Consider the following 12,239-nt stretch of genomic DNA (forward strand, 5'->3'; position numbering starts at 1 on the left):
TGTTAAATTCAAACCAAAATAGAACTTCAACAGTATATAACCCAGTTTTGGTGACTTACATACTGTATAAATCACCCTGTAAAGCCGCTATTGGTGAGTTGAGAATGTGTCACACATCACCTCTGGGAGAATGAGTGTAGCAGAGCTCAGCAAAGTGGATGGGGCTGATAAAGCTGGATTGTCTGACTGTAATCAGAGCCAGATGTGGTCAGGCCCTCGCCATGGTGGTCCGACCACATCTGCTGCGTCAGGGGGAGAAGAAGTGAGGAGGGAGGGTGGGGGTGGGGGGGGTGGGGGCACAGCTGGATGACCTCTGACCCAGAGAAGGGAACCACGAGCCAAGGCTGACAGCTGCCATGGACGAGGCAGGCGACCTGCTATCATCTCCTTTGCTCACATGGTTTATGACTCGCCTCAAAAGTTTGGGATGAGCTCTGTTTGGCTCGGCCACTTTCAAATTTCTGCAATTCATTTATTAATCATATTGTCATTATTTATCTTTAATGTTTTGAGGTTGTGTTTACAATCTGTTCATCAGGTAGAGATGAAATATTCAGCTTGTATAAGAGCACAAACTTGGGTTCAGCGTCCTCAGATGAGCTGATTAGATGTGTTTTGATCTGATACATAGTTATGAGCACATTTATTGGCACATTTATGATTTTTACCTGTCAGAGTGGTTTATCTTGACAATATCTTGGCATCTTGAGGAAACTGCTTCATGTTACTTTCACATTGCATATTTTTATTCCAGCTTACTTATAGGCTCACTTTTCTTCAACTTCTTGTACACTAGCAAGTTCAAATGCAATCTGATCTTGAAGAAGAAGAAGAAGGAGGAAAAAAAAAAGCATAAAAATGCAAACATCTGTGCTGAGTGGAATTTTTGTATTAGTGAGATTTAATGATAAAATAACACAACCCTTTTTAACCCACATTTCTACTTTGCATCTTCTTAAATTACAAGAAAAAAATGTATTTTACTTGGACTTGTTTTGCTTTTTTATTTTTTTTTTTATTTTTAACATTATACCCCTTTAAAACATGGGCGACACGAAGACATTTTGCAATATGCCAAATTTCTGAAGCTGCCAGCAAAAAGCTAGAAGCGAACAGGCCCAGTAAAGCTGTCACTGCAGCAGGTAAACTGACTGACATTATCTGCACGTTCACTATTAACCCAGAGGCAGGAACTGTAGCTTGATGATGGACAGCCTTGTGGTTGAAGCTTGCCGGGGGCTATTAGTAGATCATTGGAGGAGTTACTTTTCCCTTCACGTCCTGTCCTTGGAGGGGGGGGGGGGGGAAAGGATATTGATGTGATTCAGCTGTTAAACAGGGAAAATAAGATAGCTGCTGAGGTTAGCCATTTATTCCACCTTCATGAGATGTGTAATCCTGAAGACGACAAGGACATTTATTATATGGCTGCAGTTTATTTTTCAAGGCTTTGCAAATCTACAAATTGCTTTTTAGAGGTAGTTATTTTATTACTTTCCACAGCAGGGGGTCTCTGTTTTTGCTCTCCACATGTATGATATATAGTTTTTTTTTCATATTTAGGAATGTTATTCAATCTTATCGTAATTTTTCGGAATAATTCATTGTTATTAGAGGCCCGATAACCAAGGTACATTTGCGATTTTGGCGTATCTTGACCCTTATTTATTTTCATCCTTGGATATTCTTTTACCCTTATATAGAAAATATGTGTATTACATGTTTCATCAGCAGCACACAGGGTAACACCCCATTTCAGCCAAAAAAGAGATATTCTTTATCACACAAAGCCCTTTCATATCTGGTCATGATGGATACGAAGGGCAGGCAGTCAGACATAACTCCCTGTACTTCAGGCCTGTGTGGTGCAGCGATAGGGGTGAGTTGACATCACCATGGCAGCGGGCACACTATCTCCTGCGCTTGATGATGGAGTTGCCATAAAAAAAGAGATTTATCTGTCTTCACAACGCCAGAGAGTGCTGCATGAAGTATCACCGCAACGTCCTGCCTCCTTAGTTTCACCGCTTCAGGTGCCTCATACTTCCCTCCCTGCACCCCCTCATTTTACTACAGTGAAAGCATGCATTTATCAAGAGGAAGAGACCTAAATCATTTCTCGCATCCAAGCTAGGGGTTGGAATGCCAGGGCTGATATGGCTGAACACACTTGTGCGTGAGTGTGCATGCATGGTTGCGTGCACGCCTCTGCTTAGGTGCAGTAGCTCTCTATCCTCAGTGTGGTCTAAAGGATACCGGAGATGATTCCAGATAACTAAGGTAAGTAACCCATTCATTAACATTTAAATTTATGATTCAGAGCCGCCTGACCTGCAAAAATATTTCAAGTAGCAATTCACAGTCCAATATGTGCGGGGTTATTTCAGGTATCTTATTTGAATGGCAGTTTGATTTAAGGTAAAAATGGTGCAAACAACATTCCATACATTTGGACACTAATTAGTAAGTCCAGAAGCAAGTGAATTATTGCTTGAGCAATGGATTATTGCCAAGTGTCGATTGCCACCCTCAATTAACCCATCATCACCGTATATGTATCATATTATGAAATGTTATCTGACTTGAAGTACAGGTTTACTGTTTGAAATGAGGCACTTAAGTGAACAGATGCACCCATGGTGATGTGTGACTTGTAAACAGATTCAAAACAAAGAAGCACTAAGAGGAAACACTTGATTTCTTTTCTCAATTATACCCTGACAATGGTAAACGACAGACAGGACATAAAGATAGTATAAAATACGACTAAGTGCTACTATATAAAGCGAAACATCTGGATAGGTAATCATAATAATGGATTTTATCAGATTAACTGCATGGCAACAATTCAGCTGATATTTCTGCCTGTTTTGACTGATCAAGTTCAATAATAGCACAAACAGTCAGTTGGCATTGACTTAGTTTTTTGTTCCTTCCAACAACTCCATTGATGACATGACTCAGTGGAGAGTACACATGCAGAGTTTCTCCGTTTTCAGATCTCACTGTAACATAATAGATTCCTTACTGTCTATCTTTCACCAACTTAATTTAAGTAAATGTGTTTTTGCCAAGAAAAGAGAAACCAAAAGAGGAATAATGTAGTTCAGGAGGGATGTATTTTCTTCTGACATCTTGTTATTAGCACCCCACACTCTGTTACATAAGTGCGATAACACCCAGGACTATGGCAAAAGAAATGGGGGAGAAAAAAAAAGAGAGAGAGCAGAAGGCACCTCCTTCAGAGCTCAGGCATTTCCTTCTGGGATATCCCCTTCTTCTGACCTCTGAGGGGAAAAGGAGAGATGGTGGAGAGGAAAAAGTGAATGTAAAAGTGGCAGAGTCCATTAGGGCGTGTCCTCGTGAGGGTTGCGGGGGTGGGGTGGGAGGGGTGGGGGGGCTGGGGGCAGCTACAATGTGTTGTAGATGTGTTGTAGAGCAAGCTACAATGACCTTTAATGGATTTGAGTGACGGGCTGTCAGTGCTGGATCAGCCGGCAAGGAGTGGCTGGAAAGAGGCCCTTTCTCTATTGTTCTCTCTGTGACGTTCCCTGCCATGCTTCAGTGAGGGCAGGTGCTTTAGGGTGTCAAAATAGGAAGGCCCACGGACAGGCTTGGCTGCAGTCCATGCTCCTCTGACATGTGACAAAAGCTCCTCTCTCACCTCAGCACAAAAGAGAGACCAAAAGTGAGAGCAGGTCGGTTACAAAGAGCTGCTACAGACTCCGTGCTTTGCTTAAACGGGAAAGGCCTGAGTAACCTTTGGACCCAAATGAGTGTGTTCTTGAAAGATTTGGTCATCTCCTCTTTCTTCTTTCGTAAGTTTGCCGTAATGTGGATATCACACTGATAAGCGTCTCTCCGTGGATGATGATATATGATCACCTTTAAATAAAGTCCATAATGACTTGACCATCCAACTTTACAAATAACTTTTTTCTAGTAACCTTAAAGCATCACTAAACATTACGCAATCAGAGACAAAACAGGGATTTCAGGTGCAGATCTTACTTTTTTAAAATGTAAAATCATTAAAACATAGATTAATATGGCGGCAGGTTGAATGCATAATAAATGAATAAAGGTCACAGATAAAGAATAGCATACCCGGACAGGACACTGTTTAAATGAGGAGCAAGAGAAGGAGCCAAGTTGTTATCAAAGCCCAAGTGATTATTTTCCACAAGATTTTCCTGTCAGGATGTTATGAATGTCTCCATGTTCAGTGGTCGGTGATAAATGGTGTCGCTTTTGCTGTGCTGATGTCATATAACAGCCTCAAGGCCCGACTTCCCCTCCAGTAAGTGTGCGCTGAAGGATGCACTCGCTGTGTCCTGTCCAGGACAGATGGCTTGTGTGTGTGTGTGTGTGTGTGTGTGTGTGTGTGTGTGTGTGTGTCTCAGAGGGGTCCATAGATGGCTTTGTGTTTTCCCTACTTTCCATCACTGTAAAAATTATTTTGGGGGATGTTAGCCATTGGTTACCCACATGTTTCCCCCTTTTTAAGTTTCAGAAGCCTGAACACATTTCTGTACAGAAGCAATTAGATCTATCATCATTACAGCTGCGCAGACGGCCATTATTTACACTAGTTACTGCATTATTGATTATATTTCATCCCAAGTATGTGCAACGTGAGGGTGGAATGTATTTATGTTGGCAGTGAAAAACGTTTCCTCTACAATAATGTATGCCATGGCATTAAATTAACAAGCCTCTGTGCTTTGTTTGTTTTCATAGTATATCTAGCCTCTTTACTTTACAACTGGGTGATTGGGTTAGGTTTCCTGCTGTGTAAAGAAAGCCATGGCAGGAATGTCAATGCTTTCTAACCAAAATGTGTATCTGACACTTATAACATTTCTCTAATGTGATATCTTCTCAATGTGGAAATTGACCTTTCCCCTGAACAGTGACTGTCCATGGATTCATTATTGCTTAGCAACCACAGCTCGACGCGGCCGGCCTGTCAAACTTTGGATTCCTCTACATGCCGAAATAATGTGAAGGGAGCTCTAATAAGAGAGATACTGGGTATCTTATGAGATTTTTTTTTATCATCTTTCCAAAGCCAAAAATATAAGGAATGGATTAAACAATGTGTGTATCTGCTAATATGAGCTGCAGATGTTAGCATGTCCGGCTAACTAATGTATTATGGTAGGCTAGTAGGTAACAGGCAAGTAGGCAAGGCTAAGGAACACGTATATATATATATGTATAATACTGTATACTGTCATGTGTTCATTCAAAGGAACCCAGGTATTAAAGGGTTAATTGTAACTTGACTCAATGGGGGAACTTTCCAACCCACTTTCATGACTCCCTTCTTAGAAACTTGTGGGCTAATCTTGACTGAGATATTCAGTCATTTTTAAAATTCAGAGACATTAGAGGTTATTTTAAAAACTGCCTGTGTGCCCACGTGCATGTGAGTAAATGTAATTTTTGGATTACTTTCTCTCATTTTCCTCTTAACTTTATCTCCTCTGTCAGTGTTAGTGAGACTGCTGGCTGACTAAGTTTTCCCAATGTCAGGGGAGTCTGTGGCCATTGTTCTAGGCTGTGACGGCAGCAGAGCTTTCGTTGATGGACAACACCACTGATTCCCTTGTGCTTCCTGTACAGACCCAGACAGAGCTCACAGTTTGCTTCGCTGCTCTTATCATGCATGTCACCATGCCAGGAGAGAAGAAAAAAAGAAGGGGAAGCTGGGGGAGTATTAAGAGCAAGAAGAGGGTTTTTCCTCTATGCTCTTTTGCTTGACAAAAAGCCAATATCCTATCTGAGTCGATGACTGAAGAAGCTGCATATTAGTTTCAAGTATGTGCTTTATTTGTGGCAGAGGTGGGAGCTAAAATACCACTTTCATTATGATTCTCTTTCTCCCTGTTTGGGCACGACGAGATGTAAGATTGTTGCTGCTGATAAGATAAGAATGTAGCAGTCGCCTGCTCTGGTTGCTGGTGCAGAAGGAGGAAATGCCTATCTGATGGGGTTTTCAAATTGGATTTTGAATGGCCAGACAGGGAAGGAGAAAAATATTTACACTATTGACATCTCCATCTCTGGGAGTTGTTGGCATGGGCTCTACGCAGTGTTATAAACAACAGAAACACATAAAATTGAACAGATGACGTTACAAGATTGCTGAGATGTGGCTACAGGCGTTTCGTTTGTGTGACATATCAGTATCTCACCACTTCTCTCTGGATTTTTCAACTCATTCTATTTATGAAATATATCATAATAAATGGTGATGTGAAAACTGCCTCAGTGGATGTTTACATGTGATATTCTCAAAGCAAAACAGCTTTGATAACATGTTTAAAAAGTTTGATTTGATATAAGCCTTAGTGAAATCATTTCAACCTTTAACTATCCATGTTGTGACATATTATGTGACAATAATCTACACACCTAACCTGTAGCTACATAAATCTAACCATAATCCCAACCCTTAATTTAACTCAAACCAGTCTGTTAGTATTTACTGACTTCCACTTTTTAATATCAGTCTGAGCATTTCCAAATTAAATGTACCATACTTTTCAAATTAGTAGTGTCATGCACATAGAAGGACTATTTGTCATGAAAAGACTGACCTCAGACTGGTTTTAGGTCAGCTCCCGCATGGCAGTAATATTAGTCAGCACAATTACTGAGTGCATCATGCACTTTTTTTCCAATATATTGGGCTCATTTAGGATTAAAACACTCACACAAGACCAAAATGACTTTGTATTATTGCTTTGAAAAAGTGAATCTTTCATTTAACTAGAAATCAGACTACTGTTCAAAGATTTGAGCTGTCAACTGTGATGAAGCTGGAAGAAAATCCGTGGATTCGCTGCTGTTTCATTGCCTGCATCAGAGAGGTGAAACTTGTGTACACCCCCGCAGCGGGTGGAGATACAGGCCGAGGTGGCCTGTGCTTTCTTCTGTCTCCCTTCCCTCACTGTCCACTAACACGCATCACGCCACAAATATTTCTCATTACTTTCAGAGAAAAGACATTTGAGTCACTATGTCCAGATCAGATATGCAGGGTGAGGTTTCTGGAAGAAACACAAGGTTTAAGGATATTACGCACACGAATACTAGCACATTTTGTAATGGTCCTACACTCTTTACCAGTGAAGGAAACCACTATGACACCCTCGCATTATCATATCATTTAAAATCACTCACACAAAGCTACCCTTGTGTTTATTTTCCTTAGCAGCAACAGCATTTCCTGTATGCAACCAGGACTGTCTGAGCCCCTCTCAGTTGCTCCACTAAATACCAGAAAAGCACAGACAGAAGCTGAATCCAAGTCATTTAAAAGTGGACTGACTTACTGGACTCTTGACCTTACTGTCAAGCAGTTGTCAGGCCCCATATGTTTGTCCTCTCATATGGCAAAGGCAAGTCAATTATTGAGAACGTGCATGAACAGACGGGTCAATGTGTTTTTCCAGAGGTTAAATCAAGTGTGTAACCTCCACATTGAAGATTGATGGTTGCCTCATGACAGCAAATGAAACACACAGCCTGGGATTTTTCTAAACTTCGGAGTGGCCGGCAGCTCTGGCCCTCAATTTGAAGGAGGTGCTGTGCCAGGTGGCTGAAATACAGCGCTGTTTATTTCTGCGAACTGCTGGGGACTGCAGCCCTGCGAGCAGCCCCAGCGCTTTCATGTTTCCCCATACGGCGTGCCCTATGCAATCTGCCCGCCTGTTATGAGCATGAAGTAAACAAAACATTAGGTCATCATAAATCACTGGCCAATGACATGTCTGGAGCTGAGATTAGACAACCAGAGCAGCGCGGCGGAGCACAGAGCAGGGAAGCCAGCCTATCGTCCTGCAGCCTGCAGCTAATTCTCTCCTCCAAGGTCCCAATGTGTAAGATCATTATTAAAATTGCAGCTCAATTAAGATAAGGCTAAATTACTTTCTCTGTCTCCCTCTTTGATGTTAAGGGGATTTTTCTACATTGGAAAAAGAGGCAGTTTAAAAGGAGCAGGGGGGAGACAATCGCTTTGAGCGCGCTTTGATGTTGGGAGTCGTAGCATTGCATGGGGTTTGGGTTTGATTGGAAATGTGCATGCTTATTTTTTTCCAAGCTTATTTTCAAACAAAAGCTCCATTTTCAAAAGTGAATGCTACATCTCATTTGCTTCGTTGCAAAGACAATTTAAGCTTTTGGCAGAATGAGTAAGAATTGTGAGTGGGCATTTATGTGTGCGCTTATGTGTGTGTTACATTCCACTTTTCCTGAACTCTTCATTTCAGTTGCCACAGGCCCTGAGCACTGAAACGTGACTTCTTTTTTTTTTTTCTCTGGGTCCGCCCATGTCTATGCTGAATCGGTGTAATTGAACTTGTTTCCTACTGTGTGTAAGAAGATGGTGAACAGACCAAAGGGCGCGGAGTATGAAAACCTCCACAGGATAAAATGCTGTTTGTTTAATCCCACTGGAAGATCTGATTGCCACTGGCAAGAGGTAATATAGAGGAGCATAATGCTAATAGTATAGAAGAAGAGTGACTATAATATTCTTTCTTTTGATAAAATTATAAATGCTATATCAGAAAAAAATCATCTCTCTGCCTTTGAGTACAAGTATAATTTTTCACCACAACTAATTCAAGCGCTTAACCCCTCCGTCCATTGTTCATGCTTGTTCTCTTTGTCTTAAAGTTCACGTATTTGCCTGACTTCTCACTGTAAACACAATGGCAGAAACATCAGAGGCCCCTGGACTGGGGATGTTTATATGAGCAGAGAGCCTGGAGATGGAACAGAGATATGAGTGCTGATCTGTGAAAGGAACCACCGCTGTATCGCTGCTGCTCGCCATCACACACAAACACCATCTGGATGCCTCTCACCAGACGGAGAAGACCTCACACCTGCACACCCGACAGAAACAGAAACACACACACACACACACACACACACACACACACACACACACACACACACACACACACACACACACACACACACACACACACACACACACACACACACACACACACAAACACTGATATTTATGTGAATTTCTTTGAGTTTGTTAGATGCTCCCAAAGTCATGATGAAATAAAAAAAAAAAAAAAAAAGAAGTGGAGGAAAGTTTACAAAAGACAAAACTACCACATGCTCACATTCGAAACTATTAATGAACACACTGAGAACTGTTCTTTCACTAATTCTCTCTTTTTGGTGTCTACAGATCAAATTCTACTGACTCCAGTTGTCTTCTAATCTTTCATTCTTTTCACGCTCCTTGACTTTCTTCGCCTCTGAGTTTTGAATTTTTAAAAGCTCTTTACAACGCAGCCGAGCATGAAAACGGAGAAAGGACGACTTGGAGAAAATTTGTTAACTGGCAGAAGAGTAAACAATGGGCCGCTGAAAAAGACTGTCGGGAGGAAGGGTTTTCCTCTCAGAGGTCAGGGGGCAGCTGGTTCATTGACACTGGCTCAGACAGTTGACATTTGAGATACATTTTGGATCACTGCAAAGAGCGTGTTGTTTTTCATATGTACGATTGTTGTATTTGTGTTGACATTGACGTGTTATGTATTTTTGCAGAAATGCCATAAAATGATTAAATGTTTCATTCGTTGCCATGTTTTTTAGATTTTGTTTTCGTGCGTTTCACTGCTTCAACAGTCTTATACTGTATGTTGACGCTGTTTCTAGTCACAGGAAACATGTCGATTCAAGGTTAAAGCTGCCAATAGGATCCATGTGGTGATGATGTGTTGCCTCATCTGCACACAAGGTCTAATTTTAATTAACTTGTGCATCCCCTCAGAAACTGTGAAAATGTGTAATAGTTGTGGCTGAGGTCAGTGTTTTTCTTTGAAAAAGTTTGTTTTTCCTTTCCTTGCCTGGGTTTCACCTCACACCCTCCATCACAGCGTGTTATTTGTGTGTGTGTGTGTGTGTGTGTGTGTGTGTGTGTATGTGGTAGTTGTGGTGGGGAAGGGTTGCAGGTAAATCCCCGCTTCCTGCTACTTTGGTTGCAGGGACTGATCACAATCGAGGTGAAACACGGAGCAACATGCATGATTGCAAGACTGTCACTTGAACACAGCTATGCCTTTGGGTGTTCTCTCTCTCACACTCACACACACTCTCACACACACACACACACTCTCTCACACACACTCTCTCACACACACACACACACACACACACACACACACACACACACACACACACACACACACACACACACACACACACACACACACACACACACACACACACACACACGCGCAGACTGTCATCGTCGGTCTTCCAGGAGCACGGAGTTGTGAATAAAACTGCAACCATGGCAAAGTCAATCAGTCACGCTGTAATTGACCTGCGAGGAAAAGTGATGTTTAACGTTTTCTCAAGTTTCAAGCTTGAAATAATGTTTAATCGTGGCAACAAGTGTCATCACGTAACTAATAGAAATGTATGATTGAAGCAGTATTTTGAGGCACTTGAAATGAATCTGATGATTCACCTAAACATCACTTACCACATCTGTCAGCATTATAAAAAAAAGCAGGAAAGACTGGGGAGAAAGAGCAGGAAAGAATTACACAACATCTTCCTTAATTAGATGCGTTATTGTTGACATTCGGATTTTCTGTAGTAGCTCTGAATTTTCATCACTTTTCCATCAGATAACTTCATGACCTGCTGACCTCCTTGAAAGATTGACAGAGCTAATACGTGATATTTTCATCTCTGATGGGTGTAAAAAAAAATTAAAAAAATAACAGATGAATCTGTTTTTAATAAATCAACTGTAGTGCACTGGATTAGTTTGTTTCTCAGTGTCCCAGAGAGCACATGGCTGTGCTCAACATTGCCTTCTTTTTGATTACACAATCACTGCTGCCATTTGAACTTCAAAATAAAAGTGAAGGAAGGAGAGGGAAGATCTGACAAGGCAATAAGAGGGAAATAATTCAAGAGGAAGTCTGTTGCAGTCAGTTTTCATGGTCACACACATTTAAACAAAAAAAAAAAAAAAAAACCTAATACACACATGATATCTTAATCCCTCGACTGCACGGTAGAGCACTACACTGACTCTGCCAGGAATTAATGGGCTTCTTTAAGACTTTAGCTGGCTTTATCTCCACACATACACACACAGGCAAACATCCCCCCTCCCTATTAAAATCAAATTTCAAGTTTGTTTTCCTCAGTGATCCACCTCCTGTGTGAAGCCACTTTTTTCCTTGTATGAAGATGACATTTACTCTTCAGCCCAATTCATCACTGTCTCTCCCTCTGGATGGTGTGACACCCTCTCTTCTCCTCCTCAGAGGGACTATAGGACCCATAGCTGAGATGGGTCATTTCCAGCACTGTCTCCTTATTTCCTTTTGGTACAGGTGACACCCAACCACCCGCCTCCCTGAGCTGAAAAGACGTGAGGATCAGAGGAGAGTCTGGTGAAAACTGATGACGTCAACATGCATGCACATATGCATAGAAGCCCATATAGTGGGATTTAAGACTGATTACATTCTTTGAAAATGAATTTGCTGTAAAATGATGTACTTTTTAATGTCTCATTAACTGTGTGTGCTTTTGAGTTTATTGTCTTTAACCAGTGTTTTCTGATTTTGTCTCAAGTCCTGATGGTTGAGAAGCAGTAGCATTAAGTTTACTGTGAATTTCATGAAAAATAAGGTCTTCAAAATCCTCAAAAAATAGCACAGAATTTAGGTTATATATGATGTATATCACCAATGAGTTCATGTCTCTATTTTTTATGTTGTTTTTATTTTTTTCTCAACTATTGCTTATTTCTAATAGTATTTTTTTGTTAAAAACAACAACATTTCAAAATAAAGGAAAAGACTTAATGCCTTTGCATTTTATAACCCTATAACACTCTGTTTTTTGTAATATTGAAACTAAAATTTAAACATATTTGCTTGTATTTTTAAACCAGAGGATGATGGGGCCTGGCTGTGATTTTAAATCTGTTGTAGAACATGACTTCACATAAAAAGAAGAGGCAGCTTTTATGTCAGTCTCGCATTCTATGTCTGCTGTTGATGTTTTCATAGCCCAGTGGCGGCCCTGCACCATAAAATGATATGAGACCCACGAAAGACACAGACAACTGCTACTGTGGCTCAAATAGCAGTAGCTGGATGGCTCTGAAGTGGCCCTCTCACGTCACAAGTTACAGAGTTCAAGTTGGTTGCGATTGGGAGTTTGCTATG

At 41.0% G+C, this 12,239-nt stretch overlaps 1 long non-coding RNA gene across 1 annotated transcript; it reads left to right on the plus strand.

Annotated features, from left to right (window-relative positions):
* The first annotated feature begins 5,367 nt into the window (after positions 1-5,367).
* On the plus strand, positions 5,368-9,586 carry LOC130179304 (uncharacterized). Its single transcript, XR_008829274.1, has 3 exons — positions 5,368-5,431; positions 8,393-8,491; positions 8,689-9,586. It is a non-coding gene; the product is annotated as an uncharacterized LOC130179304 (long non-coding RNA).
* Positions 9,587-12,239: the final 2,653 nt, after the last annotated feature.

Source organism: Seriola aureovittata, chromosome 12 (assembly GCF_021018895.1).
Source record: "Seriola aureovittata isolate HTS-2021-v1 ecotype China chromosome 12, ASM2101889v1, whole genome shotgun sequence".
NCBI classification, from domain to species: Eukaryota; Metazoa; Chordata; class Actinopteri; order Carangiformes; family Carangidae; genus Seriola; species Seriola aureovittata.